Below are 14,992 nucleotides of genomic sequence, written 5' to 3'. Positions count from 1 at the left end.
GACCTGAAGTTTAATAAGCCTTAGCAATGACCTAAGATGAGTAAGTAGTTTACTCTTACGCAAGATCTAAATTTATGGAAAGACAAAACATGGCATGTAAATTGTGTTAAAGATTCACTGGATAGGAGTTCAGAGGTGGAGTCTCAATCCACATTTGAACTATAAGACATTATAAAAAGTTGTTTGGGGGCCAGTGGTTTGTCCTGAGACCTCATTTCTCTGACTGAAGTAAGAAGAGTTATTGATTTTTCAGTTTGTTTAGTTTTTTACTTGTTAGCACAGAGTGTGACTTCTAAGCTCTTTATTTGCTGAACTTCAGTCCTTCTTTTTAGACTTTCTCTACTTATCAGTTGAATTAGCTTCATGTCTACTGACAAGTTGCTTTGGCTGTGGCATGGGTGTGTGCGCGCTCAGTCTCTGCAAACGTGTCTGACTCTGTGCGACCCCATGGGCTGTGGCCCCCCAGGCGCCTCTGTCCATGGGGTTCTCCAGGCAAGAATACTGGAGTTGGTTCCCATCTCCTCCTTCAGGGGATCTTCCCAACCCCGGGATCGAACCCACGTCTCCTGTGTCTCCTGCATTGGCAGGTGGACCCTGCATCACACCATTATGCATATCTTCATCCAAATCCAGTCTTTGTTCCAGAACTTGGGACACTGCAGTGATTCAGCCTCCTCAGAATATTTGCAATTATTAGTAGAAACATATTAAATATTGAATTGAATTTCTTTCCATCTTCATTGTATTCACAATAAAGTACTTATTCATTAGATGAAGGGCTTAAAGCCTTATTATTCTTCCACATGGTTTTATTTTTTAGATGCATTTGGTAAAAACACATGAACAAATAAAAAGTCCCTGCTAAAAACCACTGAACCTCAGAACTGATTCTAATCAGACCATATAAAAAAGAGAGCAATCTCAGCTGAAAGATAAAATCTGAACAATTTTACATAATGACAAAAATAATTTGTTCTATTTAAGTAATGAAAAGAAAAAAGCATTTTGGGGAGTAGTCACAGTAAAAACATGAGTTTTACCAATAAAATAAATGTTTCAGTCTGTTCTTAGCAAGGCACATTATTTTATATAATCATTCATCACAAAGTTTTAAAGAAGAAAACAAAGAATATGTCCACTTATGAATCCTTTCTTATCCTAAGGGCACCTAATAGGATTTCTTTAGGCCTCTTTGTCCTTAATTGTATAAAGAGGAGTTGGGAAAGTTGAGACTAAAATGCCTTTCTCTGCTAAAATATCTAAATTCCATATGTTGTCAGATGGTGAATCAGTCAGTTCAGTTCAGTTCAGTCGCTCAGTCATGTCCGACTCATTGCGACCTCATGAATCACAGCAAGCCAGGCCTCCCCGTCCATCACCAACTCCTGGAGTTTACCCAAACTCATGTCCAAAGTGTCGGTGATGCCATCCAGCCATCTCATCCTCTGTTGTCCCCTTCTCCTCCTGCCCCCAATCCCTCCCAGCATCAGGGTCTTTTCCAATGAGTCAGCTCTTCCATGCCAAAGTATTGGAATTTCAGCTTTAGCATCAATCCTTCCAATGAACACCCAGGACTGCACTCCTTTAGGACGGACTGGTTGGATCTCCTTGCAGTCCAAGGGACTCTCAAGAGTCTTCTCTAGTATCATTATATTGATACTGTTTATTCCATTGAGTTAGCCATTTGTCCTAGAAAACAGCATTCAATGAAGAAGTATTTTTTTTTGTCAGGTGGCTATTGGTAAAATTATGAAGTGGGCCAGCAAACTGTTTTGACTTCTTATAAACCTGAAGATTGATGAAATGATAATAGTGTTCTAGATGCTTCTAACGTAGAGAAATTTAATTTATTCATCCAAGACTTCTTGAGTATCTACATGGCACTAAGCACTGTGACATGTGCAGGAGATAACATGGTGAACAAACCAGATGTTATTTCTCACTTACACACTGATGGTAAAAATGGAAATTAGTTTAAATGCCTTGGAAAACTGTGCCACGTCTGATGAAACTGAACATATGTATACCCTATGAACCCCAACCACGCTACTCCATATATACACCATAGAGATAAGTACGCATGTTTACCAAGGATTTATCCCTTTTGTGGATGTATGTTTAGAACAGCGTTATTTGGAGTAGTTCCAGCTAGAAATTGAAAATGCAAATCAGGAATAGAAGGAATAAACAAGTAAGGCCAGAGAGCAATGAGAGTGACCTACAACTATACACAGCAACACGGATTTCATAAACAGGCTGTGGACAAAAGAAGTCAGGCACATATGTGTTACATCCTATATGATTCTACTTATAGAAAGTTCAAGAAAAGCAAAAGAAATCACAGTCTTTGGAGTCAGGAAACGTTCACTTTTAGAATAGAACAACCAAGAACACAGTATCAGAGTCTTCTGTGGTGTTGCTGGTCTTCTGCTTCTTAATCTGAAAACTTGCTATACAGTTGTGTTCAATTTGTGAACATTCATTGACCTCTACACTAAGGATATGTGTACTTGCCTGCATGAATATTATAATTTAATAAAAAGTTATCTCCCTCCCAGGAAAAATGACCATGGGTAGTTTACCGTTTAGAATGGGAGACAAATAAGCAAACCAGATAACAAATGAATGGCACAAGGTACAATGAAATAAATTAAGAATATAGCAAATATTAGCCAAGTATCTCCAATGGAGGAGGCACCATGAAAGAAAGGATCCCTTGTTTGATAAACATAGTCACCATATGCAGAAGAGATGGCTATTCAGAAATGCCATTTGCCTTCCAGTGTTCTGGGTACTTACTGAAAAGGAGGTACTCCTCTCTAGTGGAGGGTGTTCATTGTGATTTTTTGGTGATGCACAATTATGTATTGTTGAACAGTCTTGCTTTAGCAACTATAATTATTCTACCCAACATACCTACACTGCACTCCCTATTCCACTAGCATCTGTTCTCTTTTATAATTCCCCCAACCCCAAGGAGGTGCTGTCTGTATTTGAGGAATTATGATGGGATTGGTGACGTTAAGAACATCTGGGAAACTGGTACTCTGACTGCATTGTGGACAGACATAATTTAGACCTGTTAATTAATTACTTTTTATTAGCTGAGATCCAGATAGTGCATGAATTTATTTTTTCAGTCTCCAAAATAATTTTTCCCCTTGGTTATATTCTTAAGGCATCTCAGAAATTGTTAGAACTGTCACCTAAACTTCCCCACTGTATTACAGTAAATCACTATTTATAGATCAAACTCTAAATTAAGTTCTACTTGAATCCAACTTAGCCACTATTCAAAGGAATCTGAATTATGCCAATCTGCCTGTGAAATAGCCTTGGTATTCTAGGATATGAACACAAGTCAATAAATACACTTTTGATCATCACTTTTTCCTGTAATAATTTGTGAGCAAAACAATCCATTTTTATAATTATAGGAATTTAAAAGGCAGAAAATGTGTTTAAAATATGTAATGTGTTACATATGCTGTTAATGCGTAACAGCATAGACTAAACAACCTCTAAGAAAAGTAGTCCCTATTGATTAGAAAAAGATTCATCACTGCTGCTGCTGCTAAGTCACTTCAGTCGTGTCCGACTCTGTGCGACCCCATAGACGGAAGCCCACCAGGCTCCCCCGTCACTGGGATTCTCCAGGCAAGAACACTGGAGTGGGTTGCCATTTCCTTCTCCAAAGGATGAAAGTGAAAAGTGAAAGTGAAGTCGCTCAGTCGTGTCCGACTCTTCGCGACCCCATGGACTGCAGCCTACCAGGCTCCTCCATCTATGGGAGTTTCCAGGCTAGAGGACTGGAGTGGGTTTCCATTGCCTTCTCCGACTTCTTGGCCTAGTTACCAGACCCCTACATGTTGTTAACTGTCAGGTTACATCATCTGTTGGAGAATCAACTCATCTTGACAAACTGAATTCTCCATCAGGTAAGGAGACAGCAATTTGAATTCTCCTTTGTAAAAGCTATTTTAAGTTGAAAGTGAAAGTCGCTCAGTCAAGTCTGACTCTTTAGGAGCCCATGTACTACACAGTCCATGGAATTCTCCAGGCAAGAATACTGAAGTGGGTAGCTTTTCCCTTCTCCAGGGGATCTTCCCAACCCAGGGATTGAACCCAGGTCTCCTGCATTGCAGGCAGATTCTTTACCAGCTGAGCCACAAGGAAAGCCCAAGAATACTGGAGTGGGTAGCCTATCCCTTCTCCAGCAGATCTTCCCAACCCAGGAATCAAACCAGGGTCTCCTTCATTGCAGGTGGATTCTTTACCAACTGAGCTATCAGGGAATCCTGGTATTTTAAGTTAACTCTTGACTATTCAGTGTTTAATTATTCAGTTCTCTTTACTCAGGACTTTGCCCTTCATCCCCTACTCCTTGACTTTTGGTCAAATAATTTCTCATCAGCTGACCCACCAGAAGGTGGGCAAGTTGAGAGAAGACAAAACTTATATGGTCAGTTGAGCAAGTCGACACAAAACTCTGGGCCCTGAGTTTTCTTACTCTATAAATCTTGCAGAGATAATATTCAGCTGTTTTAGAAAAGTGCTATACTGGGGACTTCCCCAGTTGCACAGTGGCTCAGGCTCCACACTCCTAATTCAGGAGGCCTGGATTCAGTCCCTGGATGCCTGGCCAGAGGACTAGATCCCACATGCCAAAACTAAAAAACAAACAAAAATATCCTTTGTGCCACAACAAGGAAGATCTCATATGTGGCAACTAAGACCTGGTGCAGCCACATAAGTCAATAATCAACAAATCTAAAAAAAAAAACAACAAAAGATTAGAGCTATACTGTATTGGAGAGTGAGAAAAATTACACCTAAGTTTCGAGTCTTGGGAAAGCACACTTAATCAGGTTTGAAAATGTGATTATTTTCTAATACTCAAATATGTGATGCAACTTCTAAAAGAAATATAATGATTTTTTGAATGGTTCAATTTAAATTTTCATTCTGTACTCTGTTTAGTTTGTGTCGAAAATAATTTCTTGGGTTATATATTTGGAAAAAAGGTGTAATTAGCCCAAAGAAAGACATATGCTTAAGAATGGATGTATTTATGTTCAAACATAGTGGTTATTTTGATTTTTCTTGAATGTGGAATTACAATCTTCAGAAAAAATAGGAGTTTTAATCAAAAAGATGTCCATTATTCATATGCATTTAAAACAAATATGCATACACATAAACACAGGAGAGAAACTGTAAGAATTCAGCATAAGCTCTAGTTTTTAAAATCTTCTATAAAGATGGAAATTGGGGAAAATTTTTACTGAATTAAACCAAATCAAAGTCTGGGTAAATATGTCAAAATTTTAATTGAGCATACATATACTTCATTTCCATGAATTCTTAATTCATTGATCCTATAGATATTCCTTACACATCCAGGATATACCAGGCACTGTTCTGGCTGTAGAGACAAAGTCCTTATTCACACAGCTTTTACTACAGGACAAAATGACTAAGGAGCACCATTATGGAACAAATTGAAGGGCTCATCAATGAAGAATAGAGGACAAAAATTGCCTTGCTGATTAACTGCCAAACTTCCAGCATTTCTGTGGGTGGCAGGTTGATTGCCTAGACAGGTATAAATCAAGCATTCTCTCCAGTTACGTGCTTTGTCTTCTTACTGATAAAAAGTGCTTGGGGGGACACAAGTTGGTACTGGTCGGAACCCCTCAAACACCACCAGTGTTTTTCTCAAAAGCACGGGCAGGTTTGAAAACAGAAGGTCACCATTCCTTAACATGGCTTTAAATAAAATAAAATAAAGAATTTATTATGGATAAAGCATTGTGTTAGGCACAGAAATGAATGTAACAACAGCATAAGGCAGGGAGGAACTTTTCCTTCTAGTCAAGTGCAATTTAGCAGGAGATGATAGAGCCACAAGAAATCACCGTCAGTGTTAGCAGAGAAATTTCTTAAGAGTTCTTGATAAACTTTCACATATATAGTGCACATAAATTTTATTCTAAAAACAACTCTGTGAGGTGAGATGGGAAAATGATATTATTATATTTATAGAGGAAAAAACTGAACTCAGCAAAAATGATTTGCTTAAAATAAAAATCACAGCCAAGGGTAGAGCAAGATTTAATTTGATTTTTCTCATTTATGATCATTTATGTGTTCAACCACAGCTTGCTTTTTCACATAAGAATGTTAGTGATATATGTAGATCCCCATTCATTCATTTATTCATGTATTTATTAAACATATTCTATTTGCCAACTACTGTGAAAAATCCTGGAAATAAAAAATGAACTATTGTCTGCTCTCAAGGTGTTCCCACACATTTGAATAACACTCTATCTCTTACAAAACAGTTCTCAGAAAAGTGATACAATCATCACTACAGCTACTGCAACATATCATTATTAGTTCTATTTTGCACATAGAGGAATTTAATAACTCAGCTAAGATCATAAAGATAGCAGAGGCCCGAGAAGACTTAGTCATTATTTAAGTGTTAAAAAAATAAGTGCAGAACAATAGAACATTAGGTCTAAATTTTGTTAGATATGAATCTCTATCATTAAACAAATTCTGAGCATCCACTTACCCTAAGCCTCTTATCCTCATCCATCAGAGGGCAGACAGAATGAAAACCACAGTGACAGAAAACTAATCAAACTGATCACTTGGACCACAGCCTTGTCTAACTCAATGAAACTATGAGCCATGCTATAGGGCTATAGGGCCATCCAAGATGGATGGGTCATGGTGGAGAGTGTTGACAAAATGTGTCCACTGGAGAAGGGAATGACAAACCACTTCAGTATTCTGGCCTTGAGAACCCCATTCAGTTCAGTTCAGTTCAGTCGCTCAGTCATGTCCGACTCTTTGCGACCCCATGAATCACAGCACGCCAGGCCTCCCTGTCCATCACCAACTGCCGGAGTTCACTCAAACTCATGTCCATCGAGTCGGTGATGCCATCAAGCCATTTCATTCTCTGTCATCCCTGTCTCCTCCCGCTCCCAATCCCTCCCAGCATCAGAGTCTTTTCCAGTGAGTCAACTTGTCGCATGAGGTGGCCAAAGTATTGGAGTTTCAGCTTTAGCATCAGTCCTTCCAGTGAACACCCATGGACAGTATGAAAAGGCAAAAATATAGGACACTGAAAGATGAACTCCCCAGGTCAGTAGGTGCCCAATATGCTACTGGGGAAGAGTGGAGAAATAACTCTGGAAAGAATGAAGAGACAGAACCAAAGCAAAAACAACACCCAGTTGTGGATGTGACTGGTGATGGAAGTAAAGTCTGAGGCTGTAAAGAGCAATATTGCACAGGAACCTGCAATGTTAGGTCCATGAATCAAGGCAAATTGGAAGTGGTCAAACAGGAGATGGCAAGAGTAAACATCAACATTTTAGGAATCAGTGAACTAAAAAGGACTGGAATGGGTGAATTTAACTCGGATGACCATTATATCTACTACTGTGGGCAAGAATCCCTTAGAAGAAATGGAGGAGCCATCACAGTCAACAAAAGAGTCCAAAATGCAGTTCTTGGATGCAATCTCAAAAATAACAGCATGATCTCTGTTCAATTCTAAGGCAAAACATTCAATATCATGGTCATCCAAGTCTAAGCCCCAAGCAGTAATGATGAAGAAGCTGAAGTTGAACAGTTCTATGAAGACCTATAAGACCTTCTAGAATTAACACCCCAAAACAATGTCCTTTTCATTATAGGGGACTGGAATACAAAGTAGGAAATCAAGAGATACCTAAAGTAACAAGTAAATTTGGCCTTGGAGTACAAAACGAAGCAGGGCAAAGGCTAACAGACTTTTGCCAAGAGAGTGCACTGGTCATAGTAAACATCCTCTTCCAACAACACAAGAGATGACACGACACATGGACATCACCAGATGGTCAATACTGAAATCGGACTGATTGTGTTTTTGCAGCCAAAGATGGAGAAGCTCTATACAGTCAGCAAAAACAAGATCATATGGCTCAGATCATGAACTCCTTATTGCCAAATTGAAGAAAGTACGGAAAACCACTAGACCATTTAGTTCAGTTCAGTTCAGTTCACTCGCTCAGTCATGACCAACTCTTTGTGACCCCATGAATCACAGCACGCCAGGTCTCCCTGTCCATCACCAACTCCTGGAGTTCACTCAAACTCATGTCCATTGAGTCGGTGATGCCATCCAGCCATCTCATCCTCTGTCGTCCCCTTCCCCTCCTGCCCCCAATCCCTCCCAGCATCAGAGTCTGCCAATGAGTCAATTCTTTGCATGAGGTGGCCAAAGTATTGGAATTTCAGCTTAGCATCAGTCCTTCCAATGAACACCCAGGACTGATCTCCTTTAGAATGGACTGGTTGGATCTCCTTGCAGTCCAAGGGACTCTCAAGAGTCTTCTCCAACAGTATGACCTAAATGAAATCCCTTACAATTATGTAGTGGAAGTGACAAATAGATTCAAGGGATTAGATCTGATAGACAGAGTCCCTGAAGAACTATGGACAGAAGTTCGTGACATTTTACAGGAGGCAGTGATCAAGACCATCCCCAAGAAAAAGAAATGCAAATACACAAAATGGTTGTCTGAGGAGGTCTAACAAATAGCTGAGAAAAGAGAAGAGAAAGGCAAAGGAGAAAAGGAAAGATATCCCCATGTGAATACAGAGTTCCAAAGAATAGCAAGTATAGATAAGAAAGCCTTCTTCAGTGATCCATGCAAAGGAATAGAGGAAAACAATAGAATGGGAAAGACTAGAGATCTCTTCAAGAAAACTAGAGATCAGTTCAGTTCTGACACTCAGTTGTGTCCGACTCTTTGCGACCCCATGAGCTGAAGCACGCCAGGCCTCCCTGTCCAACTCCCGGAGCCTACCCAAACTCATGTCCATTGAGTTGGTGATGCCATCTGACCATCTCAACCCCTGTCATCCCCTTCTCCTCCTGCCCTCAATCTTTCCCAGCATCAACGTCTTTTCAAATGAGTCAGCTATTTGCATCAGGTGGCCAAAGTACTGGAGTTCGAGCTGCAACATCAGACCTTCCTTTGAACACCCAGGACTGATCTCCTCTAAAGGAGGAGATCCTAAGATGGACTGGTTGGATCTCCTTGCAGTCCAAGGGACTCTCAAGAGTCTTCTCCAACACCACAGGTCAAAAGCATCAATTCTTCGGCACTCAGCTTTCCTTATAATCCAACTCTCACATCCATACATGACTACTGGAAAAACCATAGCCTTGACTAGACAGACCTTTATTGGCCAAGTAATGTCTCTGCTTTTTAATATGCTATTTAGGTTTGTCATAACTTTCCTTCCAAGGAGCAAGAGTCTTTTAATCTCATGGCTGCAATCAACATCCGCAGTGATTTTCCAGCCCAAAAATATAAAGTCTGACATTGTTTCCACTATTTCCCCATCTATTTGGCATGAAGTAATGGGACCAGATGACATGATCTTAGTTTTCGGAATGCTGAGCTCTAAGCCAACATTTTCACTCTCCTCTTTCACTTTCATCAAGAGGCTCTTTAGTTCTTCTTCACTTTCTGCCATAAGGGTGGTATCATCTGCATATCTGAGGTTATTGATATTTCTCCCGGCAATCTTGATTCCAGCTTGTGCTTCTTCCAGCCCAACGTTCCTCATGATGCACTCTGCATATAAGTTAAATAACCAGGGTGACACTATACAGCCTTGACGTACTCCTTTTCCTATTTGGAACCAGTCTGTTGTTCCATGTCCAGTTCTAACTGTTGCTTCCTGACCTGCATACAAGTTTCTCAAGAGGCAGGTCAGGTGGTCTGGTATTCCCATCTCTTTCAGAATTTTCCACAGTTTATTGTGATCCACACAGTCAAAGGCTTTGACATAGTCAATGAAGCCAAAATAGATGTTTTTCTGGAACTCTCTTGCTTTTTTGATGATACAATGGATGTTTGCAATTTGATCTCTGGTTCCTCTGCTTTTTCTAAAACCAACTTGAACTAGAGATACCAAGGGAATATTTCATGCAAAGATGTGCACAGTAAAGGACAGAAATAGTATGGACCTAATAGAAGCACAAGATATTAAGAAGAGGTGGTAAGAACACACAGAAGAACTATACCAAAAGATCTTCATGACCCAGATAACCACGATGGTGTGATTATTCACCTAGAGCCAGACATCCTGGAATGCGAAGTCAAGTGGGACTTAGGGAGCATCACTATGAGCAAAGTTAGTGGAGGTGATGGACTTCCAGTTGAGCTACTTCAAATCCTGAAAGATGATTCTGTGAAAGTGCTGCACTCAACATGCCAGCAAATTTGGAAAATTCAGCAGTGGACACAGGATTGGAAAAGTTCAGTTTTCATTCCAGTCCCAAAGAAAGGCAATGCCAAAGAATGTTCAAATTACTGCACAATTGCATTCATCTCACCCACTAGTAAAGTAATGCTCAAAATTCCCCAAGCCAGGCTTCAACAGTATGTGAACCATGAACTTCCAGATGTTCAAGCTGGATTTAGAAAGGGCAGAAGAACCAGAGATCAAATTGCCAATATCTGTTGGATCATTGAAAAAACAAGAGAGTTCCAGAAAAACATCTACTTCTGCTTTATTGACCATGCCTAAGCCTTTGACTGTGTGGATCACAACAAACTGTGGAAAATTCTGAAAGAGATGGTAATACCAGACCACCTTATCTGCCTCCTGAGAAATCTGTATGCAGGTCAAGAGGTTACAGTCAGAAAATGGACATGGAACAATAGATTGGTTCCAAATCGGAAAAGGAGTATGTCAAGGCTATATATTGTCACCCTGCTTATTAAACTTATATGCAGAGTACATCATGTAAAATGCCAAGCTGGATAAAACACCAACTAAAATCAAGATTGCTGGGAGAACTATCAATAACCTCAGATATGCAGATGACACCACCTATATGGCAGAATGTGAAGAAGAACTGAAGAACCTCTTGATGAAAGTGAAAGAGGAGAGTGAAAAATTTGCTTAAAACTCAACATTCAGGAAAACTAAGATCATGGCATCCGGTCCCATCACTTCATGGTAAGTAGATTGGTAAACAATGGAAACCGTGACAGATTTTACTTTCTTGGGCTCTAAAATCCCTGCAGATGGTGACTGCAGCCATGAAATTGAAAGATGCTTACTCCTTGGAAGAAAAGCTATGACCAACCTAGACAGTATATTAAAAAGCAGAGACATTACTTTGCCAACAAAAGTCCATCTAGTCGAAGCTATCTAGTTGAAAAACTGCTGGAAGGTTTTTCCAGTAGTCATGTATGGATGTGAGAGTTGAACTGTAAAGATAGCTGAACACTGAAGAATTGATGCTTTTGAACTGTGGTGTTGGAGAAGACTCTTGAGAGTCCCTTGGACTGCAAGGAGATCAAATCAGTCAATCCTAAAGGAAATCAACCCTGAATATTTATTGGAAGGACTCATGCTGAAGCTGATAGTTTAATACTTTGGCCACCTGATGCAAAGAACTGACTCCTTTGAAAAGACCCTGATTTGGGGAAAGATTGAAGGCAGGAGGAGAAGGGGATGACAGAGGATGAGATGGTTGGATGGCATCACCAACTCGATGGACATGAGTTTGAGTAAGCTCTGAGATATGGTGATGGACATGGAAGCCTTGTGTGCTCTAGCCCATGGGATTGCAAAGAGTTGGACACGACTGTGTGACTGAACTGAACTAAACTGAGCATCCAGTAGCAATATACATTTAAAAAACTAAAATATTATACACATTTATCAATGTCAATATATTTGAAGACTCACAAAAATTACAGTTTATGAAGAAGGGAATGAAAAATAAAACAATACAAATAGAAGCTTTAATATTTACTTTATGTATCCTAATGGATTATCTTGCCTGCTCTTGAGGGTATACCTACTTTTATTTTTTTAGATTACTGTTATTGTAGACAATGAATTCTAAACATATTAAAGAGAGACAGTTAATGTGGGTAGGTGCTACAGTGGAGATGTTACTCACATTGAGTTCTGGGAGCTATGGGGAAATAATCAATCTCAAAAACCCTCATATTGAGACTTTAGTTATGAATGTCTCTGTCACACTAGAGTGTTTTTAACTGACTTCTGTCAGGTTGCTTCTGGGTTGCACTTTTCAGCTTTTTGAAAACCTGACAATAAAAAGGTTTGAATGCTAATGATTACAAGCAGGAAAATTTTGAACAAATGAATACCTGCCCCAGGAGCACAAAAAGGAGAAATACTTAGATTTCATTTCATTCATGTAGCAATCACACGAAACTCAATTAAAAGGCAAGCCTTTGAAACTTAGTAACATTTTATTTCAGTTCCCAAGTAGTTATTAACATAATTTGTGTTGTCACAATAACTACCAGACATCACTTTATGAAAGCATTTAATTTCCATCCAAGAAGAGATCACTTCCCTTCCTACAATAAACTCTTTAGTAGAGCTCCAGTTTAATTACTTTTTAAGTAATTAATATAAACTCCATTACAAAAAAAAATTTGCCACTTCAAATTTATGGTAATATTGAAATTATTCAATTTTTTAAGATGCTCATTCAATGAATAGTATTTACCAGGAAAAATAATAACCAAATATTAAGTCATCCTTTCTTTCAAAGACCTAAAACATATAATTTAGGCATATACAATCATGTTTTAAAAACTCCTAAACGATGTGAGAGTTGGACTGTGAAGAAAGCTGATCGCCGAAGAATTGATGCTTTTGAACTGTGGTGTTGGAGAAGACTTTTGAGAGTCCCTTGTACTGCAAGGAGATCTAACCAGTCCATTCTAAAGGATCAATCCTGGGTGTTCATTGGAAGGACTGATGCTAAAGCTGAAACTCCAATACTTTGGCCACCTCATGCGACGAGTTGACTCACTGGAAAAGACTCTGATGCTGGGAAAGGTTGGGGGCGGGAGGTGAAGGGGACGACAGAGAATGAGATGGCTGGATGGCATCACCGATTCGATGGACATGAGTTTGAGTGAACTCCGGGAGTTGGTGATGGACAGGGAGGCCTGGTGTGCTGTGATTCATGGGGTCGAGAAGAGTCGGACAAGACTGGGCGACTGAACTGAACTGAACTGAACTGAAACCTAACACACACAAAAATTCCCACATTCTTCCAAAATTAGTTAATAACCAGCAATGGAATAATAATTGAAAGTTTTTTCTCGACTATTGCATTACTGAACTTCAGGAAGCAAATTTACAATATACTTTCTGGGCATGGTTTCTCCTGAAATTTTGCAAGATTGTGGCCTTGGTCCTTGACTGTTAAGCTAGGACAAGTTATTGGGGAAATGAAAATATGGTTTTTATAAGAGGTAATAACGTCTCTGCGTTATACTAGGGATCTTTGAAAAACCAATTGAACATATTTGATGCTTTAAAAAAACTTTCCGAAGTTTAACAACAAAAACCATCAAAAATTGAGTTACTATGCCATTTGGAGGGAATATTTCATCACCAATAGGGGGCTCAGTTTCAATTTATTTATTTATATTACCCTTCTATTTGAGAATAATTGTGGTGGTCAGAACAGTTTTGAAATGGAATATTTGTGGTCAGAAAAATTTTGAAATGAAAAGTTCAAAATAACAGAAGATTTTGAAGTCAGTTAATAAAATGAGGAAGTAACAATATTTAGGAAAAATTTAATTTGTATTATAGGATGGTGACATAAGAGCCATCGTTCACGATAAGAAGAAATTTTAATTTCAATGGCCTGTTATAATTTGCAGTGCCTTCTTCCCTTAGTTCATCTCAATTTCATCCAGGAAAGTTTGCTGTAGGAGATATTGCTCACTGTTCACTGAAAATTAGTTTATTGTTATATTTTGTCAAGGTAGGCATTAAAGAGCTGAATCTCACACTGAAGAGTACTGATGACAAATTGGAAACGCTGTCCTCTCCATTGGACGCCAGTATTGTTTAGATAGGTTTCATGTGTGATCTGGCAATGTAGAAGCTCAAGAGAATAAGCATTTCCAAGCTCTCATCTCAGATTCTGATAGAGCATTTGCATTTGATGCAGTTTGTACCCACGAATGTGTAGCCTGGCTGAGAACTACTTTATGCCAAAGAGAGGTGGGATTCTAAGCAGGAGTCAATCATAAGCCCTGGGTCAAGTGGAGTAGAGTTCAGGAGGAAGATTTCCAGGAGATGGGTGTACCCTGTGAATGGTAAGGCAGGTCCTCTAGGTGATAAGACGAATTCAAGATGCAACCCTCTGACAGGTTGGAGCTCCCTGTTCTGGTCAGGGTTGAAAGGGTTAAATCCACAGGTGAAATCCACAGATGACCTTCTGGTCAGCAGGGCTGATAGTGAGATGGCCAATTCAGGAGATGAAAGGAAGAAAGGAAAAAGGACCAGAACGCAGGCGGCAAGGAGAGCCAGAGAAACAACGAAATTTGAAGTTTTGCCCGGGACCAGTATTAGTTAATTTTGTGCATAATTTGTTATTGTACTATAGAGGCTAATAATCATAGATTTTTTTTGAAGTTAAGAGAAAATAATTGCTAGGGAAAATTTGACAAAAGGGAAAGTTTTTGGTTTTTCTTTTTAATCTTTTGTCAAAGTCTTGAGGTCCTTTAGGAATAACAATAGGAGAAGAAGAAAGAGGATAGTCAGTGCAACTTTAAATCAAAGCAACTTTTTCTTTGGGGAAGAGTTTTAAGCATCCAAATTTTTCTGAAGCTAAGTGTAAATTGGTCTTCACGCATTTAGTTATATTCATCGCACAGTGAACATTCTTTCACTCATTCATTCCTTTACTTATGTTTTACGTCATTAGTGATTAGCCATGGTCACAAATGGGAGTACTTAATTTCCATTTAACATTTCTAATCATACACAGTATAAACAACAAGATGCCCATTTCTTCCTTTTCGCAACATACCACAATTTATTTCTCCTTCCATCACCACTAAGTGCTTCCTGTCCAAACCACCTTAGCTTATTGTTCTCCTAACTCTATCTTACA

This window comes from Moschus berezovskii, chromosome 3 (genome assembly GCF_049115385.1).
Source record: "Moschus berezovskii isolate FMDL1 chromosome 3, NW_MosBer_1.0, whole genome shotgun sequence".
NCBI classification, from domain to species: Eukaryota; Metazoa; Chordata; class Mammalia; order Artiodactyla; family Moschidae; genus Moschus; species Moschus berezovskii.
This window is presented reverse-complemented; position numbering follows the sequence as displayed.